This window comes from Scardinius erythrophthalmus (assembly GCF_964197995.2).
Source record: "Scardinius erythrophthalmus genome assembly, chromosome: 5".
In the NCBI taxonomy this organism is placed as follows: domain Eukaryota; kingdom Metazoa; phylum Chordata; class Actinopteri; order Cypriniformes; family Leuciscidae; genus Scardinius; species Scardinius erythrophthalmus.
In genome coordinates, this window is record NC_138225.1 from 35117693 (window position 1) to 35138920 (window position 21228).

Below are 21228 nucleotides of genomic sequence, written 5' to 3' on the forward strand. Positions count from 1 at the left end.
TGATGACAGTTCACTTCACAACTAAAAATGCTTTCTTTAAATCAAATATAGCCTTAGTATTTGCTGCTTTTTACTTTTATATGCAAGTTGGCAAGCTGTGTGAAGTGAACGAATATTTTGGTCTGCCAAATATAGTCGTTTTGAGAGAAAAGAATAAAATAAAAAGGGTGTATGTGAGCTGCTAAATCTATAACAATTTGGATTGCATGATATATAATGAATTTGCTCACTGATTATAAAGATGAACAAGTTATAGGCTACTAAATGGATGGATGTTGAAAATCAATTAGTGTTTGCTTAAACATAAAGAAACCAACAATGAAAATGTCAAGGACAAATGAAGATTTATATGATAGTAGCTAAATATATATAATACCTGAGAAGAAGAATTGACATAAAAATAAGGACTTATTACACTTTAAGTAAGTAAGTAAGTAAGTAAGTAAGTAAGTAGGTAAATAAATAAATAAATAAATAAATAAATAAAGTTTTATGGTACAAGCAAACAGATAAAATTATACATTTTTTTAAGATAGAAGGAAACAGAAATACAATTAATTGTTTTACACTACAAATAAATAAATAAAAATAAATAAACATTTTGCGCTACAAGCAAACATAAATAAATAAATAAATAAATAAATAAATAAATATTTTACACTATAAGCAAACAGATACAAATAAATAAATCCATATTTTGAGCTACAAGCAGGCATAATTCAAAAAAATGTAAATAAATAAATAAATAAATAAATAATTAATCGTTTTATGGTACAAGCAAACAAAAAAATACATATTTTAAGATACAGGCAAACAGAAAGAAATAATTAATTAATTCATTAAAAAAACTTTTACAATACAAATAAATAAATAAATAAATAAATAAATAAATAAATAAATACAAATAAATAAATATTTGGTGTTACAAGCAAACATAAATAAATAAATATTTTGGACTAAACGCAAACAGATCAAATAAATCAATCCACATTTTGTGCTACAAGCATATAGATAAATACAAATAAATTAGTATATACATATTTTGAGCTACAAGCAAACAGAAAATTAATCAATAATTAATTGATAATAATTAATCATTAATTCATAAACGTTTGTGCTACAAATAACCAAATGATTAAAAACAAATAAATATGTTGTGCTACAGCCAGGCAAACAAATAAATAAATAAACAGATACTTTGCGCTACAAGTAGAGGGCGCCGTAGAGCAGTCAGCAGGGCAAGTCAGAGCATTTGCTGAGAGCTGAGCACACCGATCATTATCAAAAACTACTGCGGGAGTCTAACAAGACTCACATCACACTCGCTTAACTCCGATCAAACACGTCCAGAAACGGAAACGCCAGAGTCTGCATATTTCTGGATATTTGCCCTGCACGACCGCTCGGGTCCGGCGTGTCATCTAAAGCAGGACTTTGGAAATTATTAAGGATCGTAAGAGCAGATTTGTTTTCTCCGCAGTGGGAAGGCTCGATCCACCCCCGAGTCTGATGATTTGAGAGGGAAGCAATGCAGCGCTGTGACTGTGACTGTACACCATATTCCCGCTTCAATCCACACTTCATCTGAATCTGCAGACGCACTCCACTGATCGACCGCGAATGCAACACTCTTCATGTGTGTTTTTCTGTTTTCAAAAACAAATCTCACCCGAGATTGCGACTGACGCCATTTTAAAGCGATAAAAAGCCGTTTGCTTGAGTTTGAGGGATTGTAAAGTGCTTGTCATAATCTAGTGTATGGATTTACTCTCGTAGACTTCAGCAGCAGCAGCAGCTTCAGAAATGGGTGAGTTTACCTCTTCCCTCCTTAAACCACCACACTTCAACGTGTGTATGTATTTTTTAATTAAAATCCCATTTATTTACGTTTGTGTGGATAATTGAACTGAAAAACGATGGGGTTGTTTTGAATTAGGTAACGCACTTAAAAACTGCAGAGCTCCATTTTAACCTGAAGAAAAAAGTGGACTATCGCTTGTCTGCCTTTACATGGCATACTCTAGTATATTGGTTTAATTTGACCTCAGTAACCAACACATTCATCAGTTCTTGTGGAAATCATTGTTGGGTAACAGAGTAAGTTACAGAAGGTGAATGTTTATCTAACTCACCCTGAAGGACAGCAGCATTTGCGACAGAGGGAGAAATACCCATTGCTGTGTGATTTTGATCTATACATATATTGGTATATATTCAAACGAAGAGACATTATTCAGCGTAATTTACTGTAATCGTCGTGGCCATGCATCAGTTTCCCGCTGATAGAGAGTAGGCGTGTGTTTGCACTGTCAAGCGCCTATAGTAATTTCCACTATAAGCCACCGTGTAGGCTTGCTTTCCATGTCACTTGTGTTCTTACTCATTAAATACGTGCATGTGTCTCAAAACCTTGCGAGCTGCCTAACCAGACAGCGTTTGTGGGCATTTGAACGTCATGTGCTGCCACAAGATGCTGTCAAGTAGGAGTCTCACTACTAGGTTTTGAGACACATCAGCGTTTTGAGTGTAATGGGTAGCAATGATGAAACTGTTGATCTAAGTGTTTGGTTTCCTATCTGATCTGTCATGAGGTTGCATGGGCAAATTAACCTTTGCTGACATTTACCAAGATCAGATATTATTCAGAACCTGAATTTAAGGGATTGCTGTATTAATGTTCTTCATACTTAGCCTATCTGAGCTTTGATTAGTATCTTGCCTCTCATTTGATTGGCTGAAATCCTTGCCTAATTGCAGAAAGGGGAGGAGCTATGGCAAGGTGATTTGGTGGGTTTTCTCAGCATCTTTGACTTGAAACATGGGCTGTGTCCAAAATCGCATACTATCTTTAGTAGGTGGTACTTATTCTGAATAACTTAACGACCACTTAAAAAGTATGCGTGTAGAATGTAATCCAGACGTACTACATTCACCATGTTGTCATCATCATGTGACCTTCCAATCGCTTCACCTCTATTCATGAATCCTTTCCCCATGGCCTCATGGAATAGTAAAGTGTGCATCGTAAGCATACTTAAGCATCTCGCCAGAAGAAGTATGGCATCCGGGTACTTTTTGCCTTCTCGTTTATGAGTACTGTGAATTCAGACATACTTCTTTTGTCACATAGCCTACTGTTTTTCGCCTACTATTTAGTCGGGAAGTATGCGATTTTAGATAGAGCCAGAATGTTCTCTAGGGGAAATTAAAGTCACCACGAAATAAAAATGGACAAATCTTATTTTTATGTGGAATATTGCAGTGTTTATTATAAATTAGTTATCAGTGCACATCATCATTGTTGTTTTTTTGCTCTTGTAACCTTTAATCAGAATGACTTATCTTCCTCTCTCTACGACATCTATTCTTCCTCTGATGACATGTGCACCGACCAGCATGACGGCGGGAAAATAGTCCATCACCTCCATAAACCTGTCACTCACATGAGACCTATACCATTTGAGGATGCAAGACAAATGATATGTTTTGAATATCACACCTTAAAGGGATAGTTCGCCCTAAAATTAAAATTCTGCCTACATTTACAAAGGATGTCTCAATATATTTTTTTCAGTACAATGGAAGTCATTGGTAGCCAAAACTGAGAAGTTACCAGCATTCTTCAAACTGCATCATTTTATTTACCACAGCAGAAAGTAGAGGTCGACCGATTCATCGGTTTTGCCGATTAATCGCCACCGATTGTTGATTGGTGGAACTATCGTTATCGGCAAAAATACATACCGATAGTTTTTCCTGGTTGCGTCCGTTGCTGGAGCGGCTGAGAAGCGCGCGCTGTCATTCATTAAACAGTAAGAGAGAGCTGAGAAGGGTCTGCTGGCATCATGCAGTACAAGAGCGGCCTCTAGAGGTGTAATACAAACTATCGCTGATGCCTCGTGTTTATTTCGACACGTAATGCTGCGTGCTGCACTGCACTGAGAGCACACGCTGCGTGGAGAGCGCTGATATCAGATGCGCGTTTAAACCACCGACAGCTAAAAGGTCTGTATATACAGTACATTTTGTCATATCATTATAAAGTGATTAATTTGTTGACTAAATGCTGCATTAGTAGAGAAAGAACAGCACAACAGTATGTTTGTTTGCCTTCGAGGCTGAGAGGACCCTAACATTACCTCAAGCGGTTAAAACACTGACAAAAATAAACGTAAGTCCGACCCGAATGTTTAATGTCACAATTGTCACCATCTATTTGCATTAGTTTATATCCAGATGGTCACTTTTATGCATTAAATATGCAGAGAAGTTGCATATTTAAAGCTAGAGACGTAAGATAGCAAACTCATGTTCATACAGCCGACAGAAACATATAAACAAATCAGAAAAGCATTAGATTTCGGTTATTTTTTCATCATCACTTTAATACATATTTTGTTATTTTGATTAGATAATCATCAAGTGTTTATAAAATAGAAGCAAAAGTATGAGACTATACATGTAATATTTTTGTCATTTCAGTTCTCTGGCGTTTTAGATATTTAAAGTTGGCCATCTTTAAGCATGACTGTTTGGGTTTAACATGAAATCATAACACTTACAATAAAATTACATATGTAACATTAACTAAGGTTAATAACTGCTGTATAAGGATTGTTCATTGTTTGTTAATTAAAATGTACTAATACGTTTTTAAATTAAGTTTTTTATTTGTTAACCATAGTTAGGCCTAATGCACTATCAAAGTAACATGAATGATCAAGGTGCAATTTGTTTTTATCCAGTATCAATTTTAAAAACTATCGGTTGATTAATCGGTTATCGGCAAGTATGGCCCAACCTAGCTATCGTTATCGGTAAAATCCACTATCGGTCGACCTCTAGCAGAAAGTCATACAGGTTTAAAACAAGTTAATGATGACTGAATTTTCATTTAATTTTCAAATGCATGCTTTCAATATTTATGCTCGAATATTGAACTTCTGAAGAGGAAGATGGCATTTAGCCTAAATCAGTGCTTTGGTTGCGTCAGAGTTTGGTCAGAAGCTTTGGTTAAACCTTTATCCTCGCTGAGGCCTTATGAAATGGTTGAACTGAATTGAAGGTCTGTGGTCAGAATCAGAAATGGAGGTTGTGCAGAGTTGTGGAGTTTTGGTACAATACAAAATGTTGATTTGAGTGCAGTAGTTCTGGCTATGAGTATATTCACTGTATAGCCTAGTTGTTTCAAAATGGAAGAGAAACTGTTCTGAAAGTCTTCATCGTTTCATAGAAAGCCAATGGAAAAACCCAGGTCAAATGAGGAGACCGATCCATTTATCAAAACACAAACACATCTACTTATGGAGCGCTTGCCTACAAAAAGATTCCAGAAAACCTATTGTATCTGTATACAGAGTATACGATTACACAAAAGAACCACAGTATTTGAGCAAAGGATAAATCCAAAGTGATGTTTATGTGTGTGAATGGAGCTCCCTCTGTTCCTGGCTATGGCTAGTTGCATTGGAGGACAGCCAAGTCCTGACAGGAGACAAAGGAAAGAGGGAGATATCCAAGGACATATCTAATTTTTGGCAGCCGTTCCAAACCAAATATCAGAACAAGAACACCTTTTGGCAGTGAGCTACAGGGGGAGGAGGGCCGTTTCATTTTTTGCTTTTTTTTTTTTTTTACTACAGCCACTTTGTTTTCACTGCGGTCGAAATTCTGATCTCTCCTCAGTTTAAAATTGACGTTTTGGCAGAAATCCATTTGCTTTTGTCATCGCAGAAAACAAGACGAGGGCGGCTGGTTTTCTGCGAATTCAAGTGGGATTGGCTGCACATTTGGAAACTCTTCTGGAGAAGGATGGTGTTCAGATGTTTCAGTTACTCTGGATGGTTGGCACCAGGGATTGTGATGACAGAGAATTAGCCAATTGTCAGCAGTTTAATTCCGAATGTTAATCTGTCCGTTTTGAAATGTGCTCAATCCTTTAATTTGACAAAAAACAGTAAACCTTATCGATTAGATTAGATTAGATTAGATTAGATTTGATTCAACTTTATTGTCATTACACAAGTACAGGTACAAGGCAACGAAATGCAGTTTAGGTCTAACCAGAAGTGCAATATCAGCAAGTGCAATAGCAGCAAGAATTTTACAGATAGATATACACAATGTTAAGTTAGGCTATCTGTCCATTTTGAAATCTGCTCAATCCTTAAATTTGACAAAAAAACAGTAAACCTTATCTATAGAAATGGAGACTATTATTTGAATATGTTTCATACCTATGCCAGTTGTGATTTGAACCACACTGAGGTAAACCCTAAATTTAGCTGTTTCTGAAAGGCTGGCCCACACTAAAAGATCTTATCAGATTTTCAAAATGTGAGACCACACAAACATGATGATAAAAAAATAATAGATTTAACAGTTTTGTTCCACTATTGTGTGAAGTGCTGCAACGTGACCAGGAATGCACACCACACGCTAACAGAGTCCCGTCTGTGAACATCTCGCAAAATCTCTCACGGCCAAACGCGAGTAAACAAACATGGCGGACGACAGGCAAGAAGAAATGGTGGTAGTGCTGGCTTGGAATGCTTTTCAAGAAAATTCACGAAAAAAAAAAAAAAAAAAGGTTTGGATAAAGTCGTGTTATGCTTCGATCTTCTGTCAGCTTGCTTTCTGATTGGGTATTGTTTCGTTTCATGTGACAATCTACAGAGTGCGTGCGTGTTTGTCTTTGGGGTCCCCCCTCCACAACAGGATGATCGGAAATATTCAACATGGTGGATATTTATGATTTGAGATTGTCTGCCGCTTTAAATGCTCGAGCTTGTTACAGCAGGATGGATTCTGATTGGCTGTCAATGTTTTTATCATTCATCAGCTGGATAAAAATCGTTCTGAAAGCGTTTCCAGCGATATCGTTTCTCTGTGCCATTATCATTATAGCCATTCTTTAATATTGAGAATGATTTTTAGAACGATATCTTTATAGTTATCGTCCTTGGTGTGAACAGGCCGTTATATAGCATTCCATGGGAATAAACAGGACATTAACGTGTGATTTTCAGTCAAATATGCTCATGAAATAAATGGATATTATTCTAATGAGGGCTGGAATGAAGTGCGACATTGCTAAGGATTTTTATCTGCTGTTTTTTCACACAAAAATGAGAATCATTTACTTACCCTCATGTTGTTACAAATGTATGACATTATGTTCATCTTCGAAAAGGAAACATTTATTGAAATCTGAGAGGTTTCTGACCCTCAGTTGAAAGTCCATTCCATCAAAACTTTGTCTCTTCAAAAAGTTCATATAGAGATCATAAAGGTTTCACTTGAATCAAGTGGTTTAGTAATCAAGTGGCCTTCTGAATTGCTTTATATGATGATCATTTATTCACATTTTTAGTTTTCAATTCACATTTAACCACTGATCAATGCACATAAAGAACGTCAGATATAATGAACAGAAGCTGAAACATGCAGAATGAGATTTTTTTTTTCTTGTACATCAATCATGTATGGTCAAGCTTTTGTTTATCATATTGTATGTGCTCTATTTATGTGCATTGATCAATGTTTACATATAAATAAAATCCTAAATGAAATCTGTTCATCATATAAAGAGGTTATGTCTCTTCAGAAGACTTGGATTAAACTGCTTTGTCTTTATAAACATTTTAATGTGTGGAACTTTTGTTTGTTTGGACTTTCAATGGAGGGACAAAAAGGATGAGAGAATATTAAAACTGATTTCATTTGTGTTTAGAAAATGAATGAAAGTTCATGAGTTACATTGACAAGAATTTCTATGCAAGTGAATGGAGGGAGATTGACTCCCTTTTGAAGAATGTTTTTACCCCATCCATTCATAGTCCGCAGTTTTGGTTATGAGTAAGGGCGGAACGATTACGAAAATACTTCAATTTGCATGGAATGCATCGCACTGTTTACATTCATCCCTAATCACCAGTGATGTTTCACACAAAACAAAAACCACTAGAGCACATGCTATTGGCTATGGCTAGTATGGCATCTCTGCTTAATACGGTTGCCTTCATAGTTTGACACCTGCACATTTTCAGGACTCACAACCGCATTCCCGACAAACCCGCGTTGAATCAACAGAACCGAACTGGACAAATGTCTACCACGTCATATAATGTGAGAACCACACTGTGACTGAACTGTATAATCACGACAGGTTTAGTTTACTCACAAGAGACGGATAAATGATTTGTTCATCTGCAGATCCATCGGAGCTGCAGTTGGTGTGAGGTGCGTGGTTACAACTCTGTGCACTTGGTTACAAAACATTTAAAGTCCTTGTTGGTTGTTTAAAGCAGAGATGTTCACTCATGTCTTTCATCTAAAGTCAGGGTCAAGTTTGAAGTATTTAAGCTGGAGTCCGAGTCAAGTCTGAAGTCTTTATCACCAGAGTCTGAGTCAAGTCTGGAGTCTTTTGCCATGAGGGCGGTCTTCAGGATTACTATACACTTTAAGGCAGGTGTTCAAGAAAGTAGCTGGTGGTCAGTACAAAGCACGTGTCAAACTGCTCCTGGAGAGCCACTGTCCTGCAGAGTTTAGCTCCAACCAGCTCCAAAGGTGTTCTTCGCTACTTTCGATCCCTTGGGTTTATCTTGAAAAGGCATCTGTTGAATGAAAAACAAACAACTTCAGTGATGATATGTAGACTCTACTCACATATACCTTGTGTAATATAGGCTACTAGCTATAAAAGTAACAGAATAGTGGGATTTTGCACAGAGCATGTTTGTGGTGGGAGTTTGCAAGAGAGATAAGGGAGTTTGTGAGTGAGGGGATGTTGTGTGTGTGAGAGAGAGGCTACGTCTAAACTAATCTGGATGCATTTGAAAACACATCTTTTTCTTTTTTCTTTTGTCCTGAGAAAATTGAGCTTTGTAAATACCAGTATGTGCCTGCTATGTGCTATTAACTTTCACAGTGTTACTAAAGATTAGGGTTGCAAAATTCTGGGAATTTTCAAAGATGGAAACTTTCCATGGGAATTAATGGGAATTTAAGGGAATTAACAGGAATTTATGGGAATAAACAAGAATAAACTGGGATTTTTCAAAGTTGAAGGTTGGCTCTTCATAGGAAACTTAAATATAGTTGAGGAAAGTATATTTTAGCATAATCTTGACTAAAACAAACAGATGCCATTCAAATACACTTGAATATCCATGCCATTCCTCAATCACATGCACATGATAGCACACTGCTTACTGCATGGCTATTGAGACCACACCCCCTACTGGCACTGTGCATGCCTCCATCACATGTACAGAAGCCCAAAGCACAAGACTATTGAAGGCACACATTTGAGCCTGTGGACTAAACAAAGTGAAGTAAGTTTTGATGATATTATGGGGAAATATATTTATTAAATGTTTAAATTGCAAATATCACATACAAATGTATTCATCTAGTAGATAGCAAGCTGAAAAGTTAGATGCTAAATAAGCTAGCATAACTTTATTTACCACTTAAGTAGGGCTGGGCGGTATGACGGTATATATTGTTACCGCGGAAGAAAATGTGAGCCGTAACAGATTTTTTTATTCCGTGTATACCGCAACATGTAAATAAGTAGGCGTTGTTAACTCATGTGCAGCTTTCGTGAGACTGAGACACTGATATTTGTCAAAGAAACATGAAGAAAGACCAAGAGGATCCACAAAAGGAATTACGTTTTCAAAATTAACGTGATATTTTTGGGGGGGAAGGTGCAGAAGTCAACTAGAGCAGTGCAGCACACTGAAAGTTTAGAGAGACGCACATGCTCGCAACGGGGCTTACTTGACAACAAGTTCATATATCAATATTCTAACGAATAGAAATAACCTTAAATAATGTATCTATCCGTCTCTTATGTGTACAGTTACTTTCAGAGTGGACGCGCAAGCGGTTGCCGTGGTAATGAATATTTCCAAAATTCCCCAGCTTAACTTCCCATGGAAATTTACCGGAAACTTTCCGGAAATTTACCGGAAATTTTCCGCCCCTTTGCAACCCTACTAAAGATACACGTTACTTTGTACAATCTTAATTACATTCCTGTAAAGATGACAGAAAATGTGCTCATTATGGCTGTCCTGGAGCAAAATGAGGGCGATTGTGTGTTAGACCATACAATGAATGGCGATTGAGTTTCACCTGAACGCATCAATAAGTGGTGAGATATGTTGCTAATAAAATGATTGTGCAAGAAGAATAACGAGACAAATTTCTTATGTCTGGTTTCTCAGTATCATCTCTGTGCGCTTTTATTACATTTTATGGTTGCGCCGTAAAATGATTTCAGCATCTTGTGGATGAGAAACTTCTGGAAAACGTTTGAAAACGCGAGTGTTGACGGAGAGCATTTTAAAAACAAAAACAGCGTTTTCAAATGTGTTTAGATTTGTGTAGATGTAGTAGGGGTGTAACGGTTCAAATTGCTCACGGTTTGGTTCGTATCATGGTTTTAGGTTCATGGTTTCGGTACGGTTCGGTTCGGTATGTGCTGTGGAATACTGGATACTAATACTATAGGCTATTAGTTTTCAGGTACAGAAATTTAATAAAGTAATCAAATATACAATAACATTGCATATTTGACTGTATAAATTAAAGATTAATCCTTATTAGTTACAAAAGCTATTCAGTAAAGAGCATTGAAGGATTTCCATGTCTTTTGTTAACATTTGATTAATGTTAACGACACAGACAGCAGGTATATTAGGCTGTTGTCACTTTGAGATATACAGTAGCTAATGCACGGATCCAAAATACTGACACTGTTACATATGCGTTGTCTTTCTCGACTGTTACTGACTGTATAAGTTCACTCATGGCATAACAGAATATTTCTACTAGGATACTCATCAAGATGGGCATGTATCTTAGTGAATTTTTCCATTCAAGCGCAAGACTTTAAAAAGAACTCAATATTTACGTGCTGTTTGATATGTGTACACACACACACACACACACACACACACACACACACACACACACACACACACACACACACACACACACTCACACTCACACTCACAAATCTTCTCACAGTGCACCCGAGTTCTCTTTCGCGTCTTGCTCTTGAATGTTTAAATTGGCAAGGCTTAAATGATTTTAGTTTAAACACACGTGTGCTGTTCAGGTTTCGCATGCGCTTGCACGTGCGTTATCCACATCCGAGTGATGACGGCGTAAATCAATGGTCATGTTCGAGCACATGGCTTTTGCATTGAACAAAGTTTACAAAAAGTGACCGTTTTGTTCACGTTCTTTTGATCATCATTGCTGTTGTAATGTATTATCGGGGAGCCAGCATGTGCATCCATCGACAGAAACATACATTAGCAGAACTGTCTGTTTTACGCGCTGTTATTTTTAACAAACCATATTATAGATGCGTCATCAGATTTTGAGATGAACCGTAGTGCAAGTGCATGCCGGTACAGTTCGATTTCTTTTCTTTTTTTTTACCGAGAACCCCTAAGACGTAGCCATAGAGAGTGTTCATAACTGATTTGATGTATGAAATTGATAACTGATTTCTTACCTCTGCAAAATCTCCAGCGTTGCTTTTGGCCTGCTGGGTATGAGATGTTCAGGCAGTTGTAGGAGGCAAACATCAACCCAACAGCAACACTGAGGAGGGTGAAGTGGCTATTAACAGATAAGAAAGTACTATTGCTGCCAAAGAAGAACTTCCTTTTTAACATACAGTATACACAAGAGAAGGGATCTGTGACTTTTTGTGGCAAACTGAACCCAAAGAACATCAATTCCAGCAAATATTAAATATTTTATTATCTTTTGAATGGTGCAACTCTCCCCCTTTCACCTTGCCCTTGATATCAGCAGCTCACAACAACTTATCCACAGAGAGAGAGAGAAACATTCTTCTCCAAAGAAAAGTGTATTGAACCCTGTCAGTGTCTGTGCTCCTGTTTCTGTGTGTGTGCACTTTAATGAAGGCAGTGCATTCATTTAGAATGGTGATTAAACTGACTAGTAACTACCATTGCACCTTACACCTTCCTACCAAGACAGAACATGAATTAAATTAATTAAATTTCAAAATCGCTGGTAGCCCTTCGGGCAGGCACTCTTTAGATTTTGGTTATCCGAAATAAATTTAACTTGCCCGAATAAAAGTGTTAGTGACTTTTGCAGTTTTCTCCACTGCGCACCCGATCGTCACATTACAATTATTCAAATTCTCAGAGTTAACTGTTAAGCATGATGATATGGTAACATGTTACACTTAAGTAGGCTGCTTTTAAATGAACATGTATTTAAGTGCAAAATTTCATTTCCTTAATAGCCTAAACAGACTTTACACTGTTTCCGTCACTGTAACTTCCCGAACCCAAACACAAGAAATGAAATGCATTCAGCCCAAGCAAAGGCTGGATATAGGCTTTATTAAGTTATTATCACATACATAAAGCGCTTCACAGCCGTTACACATCACATACCCAACTCTTGATTTGTGCCGTTAGACTACTTCAATAAAACTCCCACGTAGGTACTTGACTTTCCTTCCTTTTGTTTAGTTTTTAATTCAGTAAATTCTGAAAATTAGAAAAACTTTAGACACGTTTATATTTCCAATAATTATGTTGGAAAATTCTTATCAGAATAATTTCTGTTAAGCTTGTGTATTAGAGCTGCGCGGATGGGCTATTATTTCATCCGCAACCGCATCACAAAACTCATCATCCGTCCGCCATCCATCCGCACCAACGTTTTTGACCAATTTTCAAAACCGCACCCGCCCGCCATCCGCTGATTGGTGTATACATATATGTTTCATTTGATTGGTTCAACGGCCCGCCACCCGTCCGAATTTAATTAAAATATAATTTTCCGTCACGTCATCCGCCCGATCTGCGGATTATCCGCGGAGTCCGCGGCTGTAACCGCCAACCGCGCATCTCTATTGTGTATATTTTTAAGTAAAACTGTTAAGTTATTAAGCAATACCTCATGTAGTTTTTTTTTCATTTGTTTTACATACTGTCCACTAGGAGATGCTATATGCATATGTTTTCCTTGATTTGTTTCACCTTCGTTGCATTTTACAGTGACATGAGAGTTCCGTGTCTTTAATAAAATCAACGCATTATATTATAATATTATAGTATATTTTATTATTTGGTCTGTCGAACCTGCGTATATAGCCGCGATCCACTCATCACTAACACATACACACACGCACTGCAAGTACGTTAGCATCGGCTAAACTTCACTGTGAACAAATCCGCATGATCAAAAACATCCGTGATCTTATTTTTTCTTTAGATAAGTCAGGAGAGTGAACAATGCAAATCAAGATAGGAATTTTATTTCACTATTTAATTTTCACTATTTTAAATTTAAATTTAACTTTTTTCACCTAAATACTTGCCAAGATGGGCATTTTTAGACGTAATGTTGTGTGACCGTTTTTTGACACGAAAAAATACCTTTATTATTTACTCGCGAGCTGTTTGAGAGACGGCTTTATGTGCTTACCACTTACATTGATCAGTGGTGCACGTGCTTTTGCGAAACCTGCAGGAATTAGTCAAATTATGCACAATACAAGCACTATTCAACCGGAGCGAATGAGACGACTGAGACGGGTGTGTCAAACTGTAAATTCGCCGTCAGAGAGAAGAGTGAGTGAGGCCATCCTTAAAAATATTTTGGTTTGCAGTAACAGCAAAAAAAAAGAAAAAAAGGGTCGGTAGGTAGGTCTTTATTTTTTTATATATATAAAAAATAATATAAAAAAGTATATTTTTTTAATAATAAAAAAAAAAATCGGGGTCGGGGGGGTCTTGAGAGAACATTTTTCACCGATGTCTAGGGGCTGTTTACACCAGGCCACTTTGCGTTTTCTCAGATCGGATTGCAATCTGATTGATCAAAACGATTCAATTATTTACACCTGGTTACATAGATGTGTGTTGTTGTTTTTTTGCGGATATAACCGATCTTCAATTCCCGCTATATGCAGATTTAATGCAGTGCACCGAAAGCAACAGTTATTATTTTATTGGTCAATTGCTAAAATTACAGCAATAAGAGAAAGCGGAAACAGCCCTGGTAAGATCATTTCGTTTCTTTACATTTAATAAAGATGATCGTGTGTTAAGCGTCTGCGACTTACTTTCACTTTGATTTGCGATAGCACGTTGATGCTTAGCTTCTCATCTGCGGCGATGCGTGTTGCAGTAGCGTCGTCATATCTGACTAAAACATGACATGTAGCCTATATAACACGCTTTCACATGTTTATTTTTTAATAAACCATATTCAACAACATATAAAAATGAAATAATCTTTAGAGTAAAGCCGCAGCCATCATTACCAAGCGCGAACCATTGACAGTGAATGAAACGGAGCGATCTTAGCCTGCAGGCCGTAGTGTGACATGCGTAAACCTGGTGTAAACATAATGACGCGCCACGAGTTTTTATTTAAAAGAAAGAACGTAGCTTATGTTTGTATGTATGTCTAAGCAATTTATATTCACAATACTTAATAACTAATATTATTTTATTGCATTTGTATTAGTTGTTTGAAGAGTTAAAAAAAAATTGGTCGGCAAGTTTACAACCGGCAAGTCGGTCGGACTAAAAGGGGAAATAAATAAATAATTGGGTCGGTACTAAATTGACAGGGTCGGTCGGGTTACGGCAAACAAGAATATTTTTAAGGATGGCCTGACAACGTGCAGCTTGTATCGATACTGCAGAAAAGGAATATTGGAACCATGTTGGATATTTTAGTATCAATAGCCTACATATCAAAATATCGATATTTTTGACAACACTATATTACACTGGGCATGCGTATTTACAGCATATTTCTGTAATTGTACAGATAATTTCAAAATACATGAAAAATCTGACAAATAAAGCAGTTAAATTAAAGACTTTTTTTGTACAGTGTAGTGTACTATGACCTCAGTACATATGTAAATTAAGTAACAAAAAGTTCTTTAAATTATATTCACATTGTATATTTTTGGATAATTTCCATAAAATTGAATCCACAACTACAATCCACAGATCCTCATAGATTTACATTAGAAAAGTGCAAACTGGTGGGAATGGTGAACGGAAGCAGATGCTGATGAAGGATTGTTAGGCGACGACCAGTTGAGTCACGGTTTGCCCACAGTCTGCCGCCAATAAAAACAGTACTCTGTGTAGTAACTAACAACAAAGAATGAAAGATTTTTTTTGATTATACAAGGCAATTGTGATGTAATTTGCTGGCCTACTTGTATTGGTTCTTTTTGAGGTCATTGGATTGTAAAATCTTTTCAACCGTGCCCCTCATGTCACTTTAGCACCTTGTCCCATTAGTGTTGTCTGTTGTGGCAGCCCAGCCATTCAAGAAACTAGATTTCTTAACTGGCCTTGAAATTAACATCATGGTCAGCCTTTCACTGTGTGACTGTGTCTGGTCAAGGCGCTGGAAAAGAAAGCATGCTTTTTTAGACAGCAGACACATTTGGTTTAATTCTGTTTAAATCCTGGCAACCTCACAAGCTACCAGTGAGTGTTTATTTACGTCCCACCATTGATGTAGAATATATTTGTGTAGCCGCCCGAAGCTACGGCACATAGAGTGTGTAATTCAGCCGTGTCATGACAATTGATGTCTGCCTTGAACAAATATGGCCGGGATTGTGAAGTTTCCCTTCGTTTGTAGAACTGTGCCACTTCTGAGGGGTCTATTGATGTTAGCCAGAGTAGACGCCTTATTTGATTTAACACAAACGAAAATCAGACTGTGAGGGAGAAGTACAGTCAGTTCAATATGGTGTGCTGCTGTGTGCATGGGTGTTCGCTCGTTCAAGCTGACAAAACACAAAAAATATGTCTTTCCAAAAAAAAATCGTCAATAGAAACTGCATTGAACGGACTGTACTTCTGTCCTTCACTGTGTTTCTTGGCAAGAACAATTAGGCTGGAATTGGATTATATCCATTATTTACCATATTTATTTTCAATCATTTTGCTTTGCATAAAATTAAGCAACATTGTAAATATTGCAGTGATTAATGTGCGTTTTATTGGTTCCTTAAAGTTGCAATTAAACAAAAGTAGTGCTAGATCTTTTCTTCCTTATTGTGATACATCTGCGTGTAATGGATTGTAGACAAAAAGCACCTGTGTGGACATTATCTATTGGTTGTTGATTGGATTTTGAGATGTGGGCATTGAAAATGAACGCAAGCTTTTGGGACTTTAATGGCGTAAATGATTGGCGAAGTACGGCATTTGTCACCAGTGAGAAGTCTGTCGTTTTCTAATTTTGATTAAAATGTCTTAAAAGAGAAAGATATGCATGATGGAATTGTTCATTATTGATCATTATCCTTCTTTGCTTTGATTAGTAACAAAAACACAGTCAGTTTGAATCTGTTCCTTTGCAAACTGTTTATTTCAGTGAAAAGATTCAAAACTAATTCAACAAATAATTTAGGCCATCATCCGGAAAAGTCTCAGCATGGCATGTTTTATATATTAAATGTTTTAACGAAAAATATAAATTAGTTGCTTATGTAACTTAGCGCTATCGCACAGCCCTAATACTGACTCCCCAATGATTAGAGCATAAAAAAACACAAACTGAAGGCCTCTATTGGGTCCTTTCCACCGAGTAAGACAGGACAGTACAGGACAGGGGTGCGTTTCCCGTACAACTATATAGCTCGCTGCTTAACTACCATAGTATGATGCATCGTTGGAGAAATCAACTAGCTAGTCACGACTGTTTCCCGAAACCGTATGTCGCAAAGTATCGTTCAACCACGTTGGTTTATGACGTCTCGCACGTGGTGGACTAATAACTTATTTTAATTAATCTGTTTGAGATCGAATTAACGCTAGATTTTGTCATATAAGTTACAGACATGGCATCTGAAGACATTCTGAAGGCATGTATAATTTTTCTCAGTTATTTTGCTTTATTACCAGACTCAATATTTGGCTCGTTCTTGGGCGATTCCACAGTTTAGGGCTAACTGCAAGGACAACAGCCTGCAAAAATCAATCTTCATGGAGAAAGCCATTGTCCTCAGGTTAACATCCTGAGAAAACCTGGGGTACAGCTGTGTGAAAGGCAGGATAAATCTGGCAATGGTAAACTAGTAAACTTTGATCAAAGTTGAGTTGATGTCAAATTTAACGTATGTAACATGGACGGAAAAACAATGTAAGTTCAAGCAGAAAGTGTACTTAATCTAATTCAGTTTAATAAAATCTGGTTGAATCCCAGTTCATGTTTTACTTTGCTCCTAATTTGGTATAGTTATGAGTCATGCGTTGTGTATGGTTCACAAAACTGGTAATAGGACTTCCATGCAGGCAGGGTGGCCATCTAATATTATCTGTTCTATAAACTTAAAGGTGCATTTTTGAGTCTGGTATGTTCATAAACTGAAAGCCAGCAAAATTACTAACAAATACCACAGGTATATTTTTCTAATTTATTTGCCAAATGTAGAAGACAAAGGAACTCCTACAAGTGTGCTAAGTTATAACGTGTGTAACGTGGACGGAAAAAATTAATCAATCCTGCAAGATTGCCTTTGTAACACAAAATAATACCATTTCATGAAAACTGGCATAGAATAGAACAAGAATAGAACAAGTTCATAACACATTAAAATAACCTGTCATCATACTATCAAATTTAAAGATCATACAGATTGTGTTAACGCACTATTAACGTGTTAACTTCGTCAGCCTAAGCTATATTCTTACGAACATTGGACAGAAAAAAAAAATCATCAAAAAAACAAAACAAAAAAAACAGAAAAATGTCATTGACGATGTTGACTTTCATGAACAGCTTATTGAGTCAAAAATACGCAGAAAACAACGTTGGAAGTTGGACAGACTGAAAATTTCCGTCTAAGTTACGAACAAGATGTGCAGAATCTGTCAAAATGTATAAAACCACCATTCATGCATGCTCTTTCACGATGAACGACGCTTTCGGTCCGAAACCACTCGCAATCATCCGACTTGCACACTCTGTTATCCTTTCTCACCACAATGATCCTATTTAATGTTTACTTAACCAAAGTTTACCACGTTCGTATCATTTTAACGTTCGTAACCTTTTGGACAGAATCCACAAACTTACCCACATTCGGCGAAATCTGTGAAATCCTGTTAACACTTTCTCACACGCAGAGTGACCGTGACCTAGACAATCTTATTTCTTTGATGAGAACCGTTGAGACATTATAGATGGAAATTCAGTGTCAGAATAAAATGTTCGAGCGTTATGATTTTTGGACAGAAAATCTCGGCCCCTGTTTTATCCCGATTTATTAACAATTTATCATGTAGCAACGCATATGAGAATTTAACCCACACAAGATGGTTTTATCGTTATGCTACTGATAGAATTACATGGAAAAATTACATCTCCGCTTCCTTTAGAATCATATTTTAACGTGCGTAACTGCTTGGACAGAAAGTGTAACGAACGTTAGTAGGCTAAATGTTTCCATTGCATCGTGGTGGATTAAGGGAATTCTACTTTCAGTGTTAGTAGTAGTATTTTGTAGAAGACACACCAAAATAAATGTTTTGCGCCAAAATTCAGGATTTTATTAAAGGAAATGAAAGAAATGACTTAGGAAAAATCCAGATGCACTGAATGTCCCACCGTGACATCCGCAATTTATGGGGACGGAAATAAAATAAAGTCTCATTACACGATAATGCCAAGGCCTAGTGGGATAAAAGTAACTTTATTATTTCTTACATCTATCTTTAACAAAATAGTGAACTAAAAATAAAAAAATGACAACAACTGGGTATTATTCAATCTATATTGTTCATTACACCCCTTGTGGACAGATACTGTGGAATCGCCCTCTTACATAGTAGAGCACGTGCGCACATGCGCAGTCTTCAAAAACGGTGCATTAAATCTCTTGACAAACTAAAAGAGGTAAATTACATTTGTATGTATTCTAAATAAATAACACGGGTTGTACTGAATGTCAGCTTGCTTATTTTGCTAAAGATAAGGATTTATTCAGTCTACATCTCATGTGAACTAGAAACTATGCTTCTAACGACAGCTAGAGAGCTGTCGTTCCAACCACACAAGTTTGCGATGCTGTTTGCGAACGTTCGTTGGAACGATGGTTTCGGGAAACACCAAATCGTTGAACTATGCTGATAACGACGGAATTTGCGACCATAGTTGGCTAACGATGCTTTCGGGAAACGCACCCCAGTACGATTTGGCATGGTAAACCCTGATCCGGCTTGCGTTTCCACCGCCAGTACCCTGATTTGATAGACGTGGTGTATGCTGGAAACTAGCAATCAACGCCATTCTCGTACGAAGAAGAAAGCGACACAGTAAACAACAATGGAGGTCATAGAGCAGATCTTGTTCTTGCTTCTCGGCCGTGGCTGCAAAAAAAAACATTGTGTTTCATATTAAAAAATGGCACCTCTTGTGTTGACATTCCCCTTGTAGCACGTGCAAGTGACGATTCTCTGTTAACCAATCAACGCTCTGCAGTGAGTCTAGCTCCACCCTTTAGGTGCCGGACTACTGTGCTAGGTACCCCAACGGAAGGGTACCGAAAAAGTGACGGTTCGGTATTTTGGTACCGTTCACAACTTCTGACTATTGAAATGGAAATAAATGCGTACCGTTCTGTACTCTACTGTGCCATACCGCTCTGTGGAAACAAGCCATTAGTGATCATTTAATGGACACAAATACTCAATGGATATAGGATAAGAATGAAGACCGATTGGCTGCAGGAAACTAATAGAACAATTATTGTAAACAATTGAGAATTAAAGTATGTTTATTATCTCAAAGGAGTTTTAATTGTAACTGGATCCCTTTGGTATCTGATCAAAAAGATGATGATAAAGCTACTTAGAGTTTCCTCTGTTTACCACCAGACCTCAACAAAGTGTGAGCACATGGTTGTTTGGCAAGGCTATTTGGGAGTCTACCTCAGGCCTGCTCTCTGTTCATGGCCTTAAAAGGGACGGGGACAGAAAGGAATCCTCTCACCACCGCACACAGTCTTGACACCCGACTACAGATTGTGTCCGTTCAAAAAAAGTCCTTCGAGCACAGGCTTTTAAAGAAGCCCAGAACATACTGTTACATCTCACTTGTGAACAATATTGTCATATTAATATCAGGGATCAAGAGTAAGGTTTTATTTTGCTTGCCCTGCCAACATCTTCACTGGCACATTTTTATTTGAACACAAATTTAAAATAAAATATATATTAAAATAAAAATAAGCAATTTCTTATATATATATATATATATATATATATATATATATATATATATATATATATATATATATATATATATATACATATATATATATATATATATATATACATATATATATATATATATATATATATATATATATATATATATATATACACTGTATATCACATACAGCTTTAATGAAATTATATACACAGCTCCATAAAGGTAGTTGAAAATGGCCTTTTGTTGAAAAAGAATAACATTTATTTGAATCAAAATTACCAGGATTACCAGGACTATCACAAGTCTAGCTACATAACTTTACCTTGAAGACTGAATTTAAATTGTTACATTTGCTACAGAAATGTTCAATCCTTCACACAAAACCAGTTTCTAAGGCATACAAATGTTGTATAGTACGATTTAGTGATACCACTGAACTGACCTGACAGGGCGAGTGGCAGTCCTTTCAACCAGCCCCTAGGTTGTTAACCCTCTGAGGTCTGAGCTGTTTTCTGGGCCCTGGAGGTGTTCTGACATGCTCTGACATTTCTGGTTATTTCTGTTACTTGTGACATTTTCATGGCTAAAGTCTAATTACACTGTATTCAGCACAAACTCTGCTACAATAATATATCAACAGCATGTATGTAAAAGTTTGTAGTTTTGAGATAATGACATTTATGCGTGGTTTGTGAAAATACAAAAAAAAATTCTCACTGAAATAAGGCCATGAAACCCCTACTGATTATTTCTTCACAAGACTTTTGAAAATTGTATGACGTAGCCTAGAATATTTGCTGCAAAACTATGTGAAAATCACCCTGACGGCTCATTCAGAGAAGACAATATATTGATTTAAAATTTTTACGACGTGTTTTGTGTTAGAAAGCCTTATGCGGAAGGTGTGATCACCTCATTAATATGTAAGTTTTTCTCACCTGAGAAAGACAAAGACTC

At 36.9% G+C, this 21228-nt stretch overlaps 1 protein-coding gene across 1 annotated transcript in view; it reads left to right on the plus strand.

The window, feature by feature from the left end:
• The first annotated feature begins 1235 nt into the window (after positions 1 to 1235).
• The window catches only part of setbp1 (SET binding protein 1), an 81352-nt gene continuing 61359 nt past the window's right edge, over positions 1236 to 21228 (plus strand). Inside the window, exon 1 of the mRNA XM_081365440.1 lies at positions 1236 to 1807. The gene's annotated coding sequence lies outside the window, so the exon portion shown is untranslated. The remainder of the gene's footprint in view (positions 1808 to 21228) is intronic.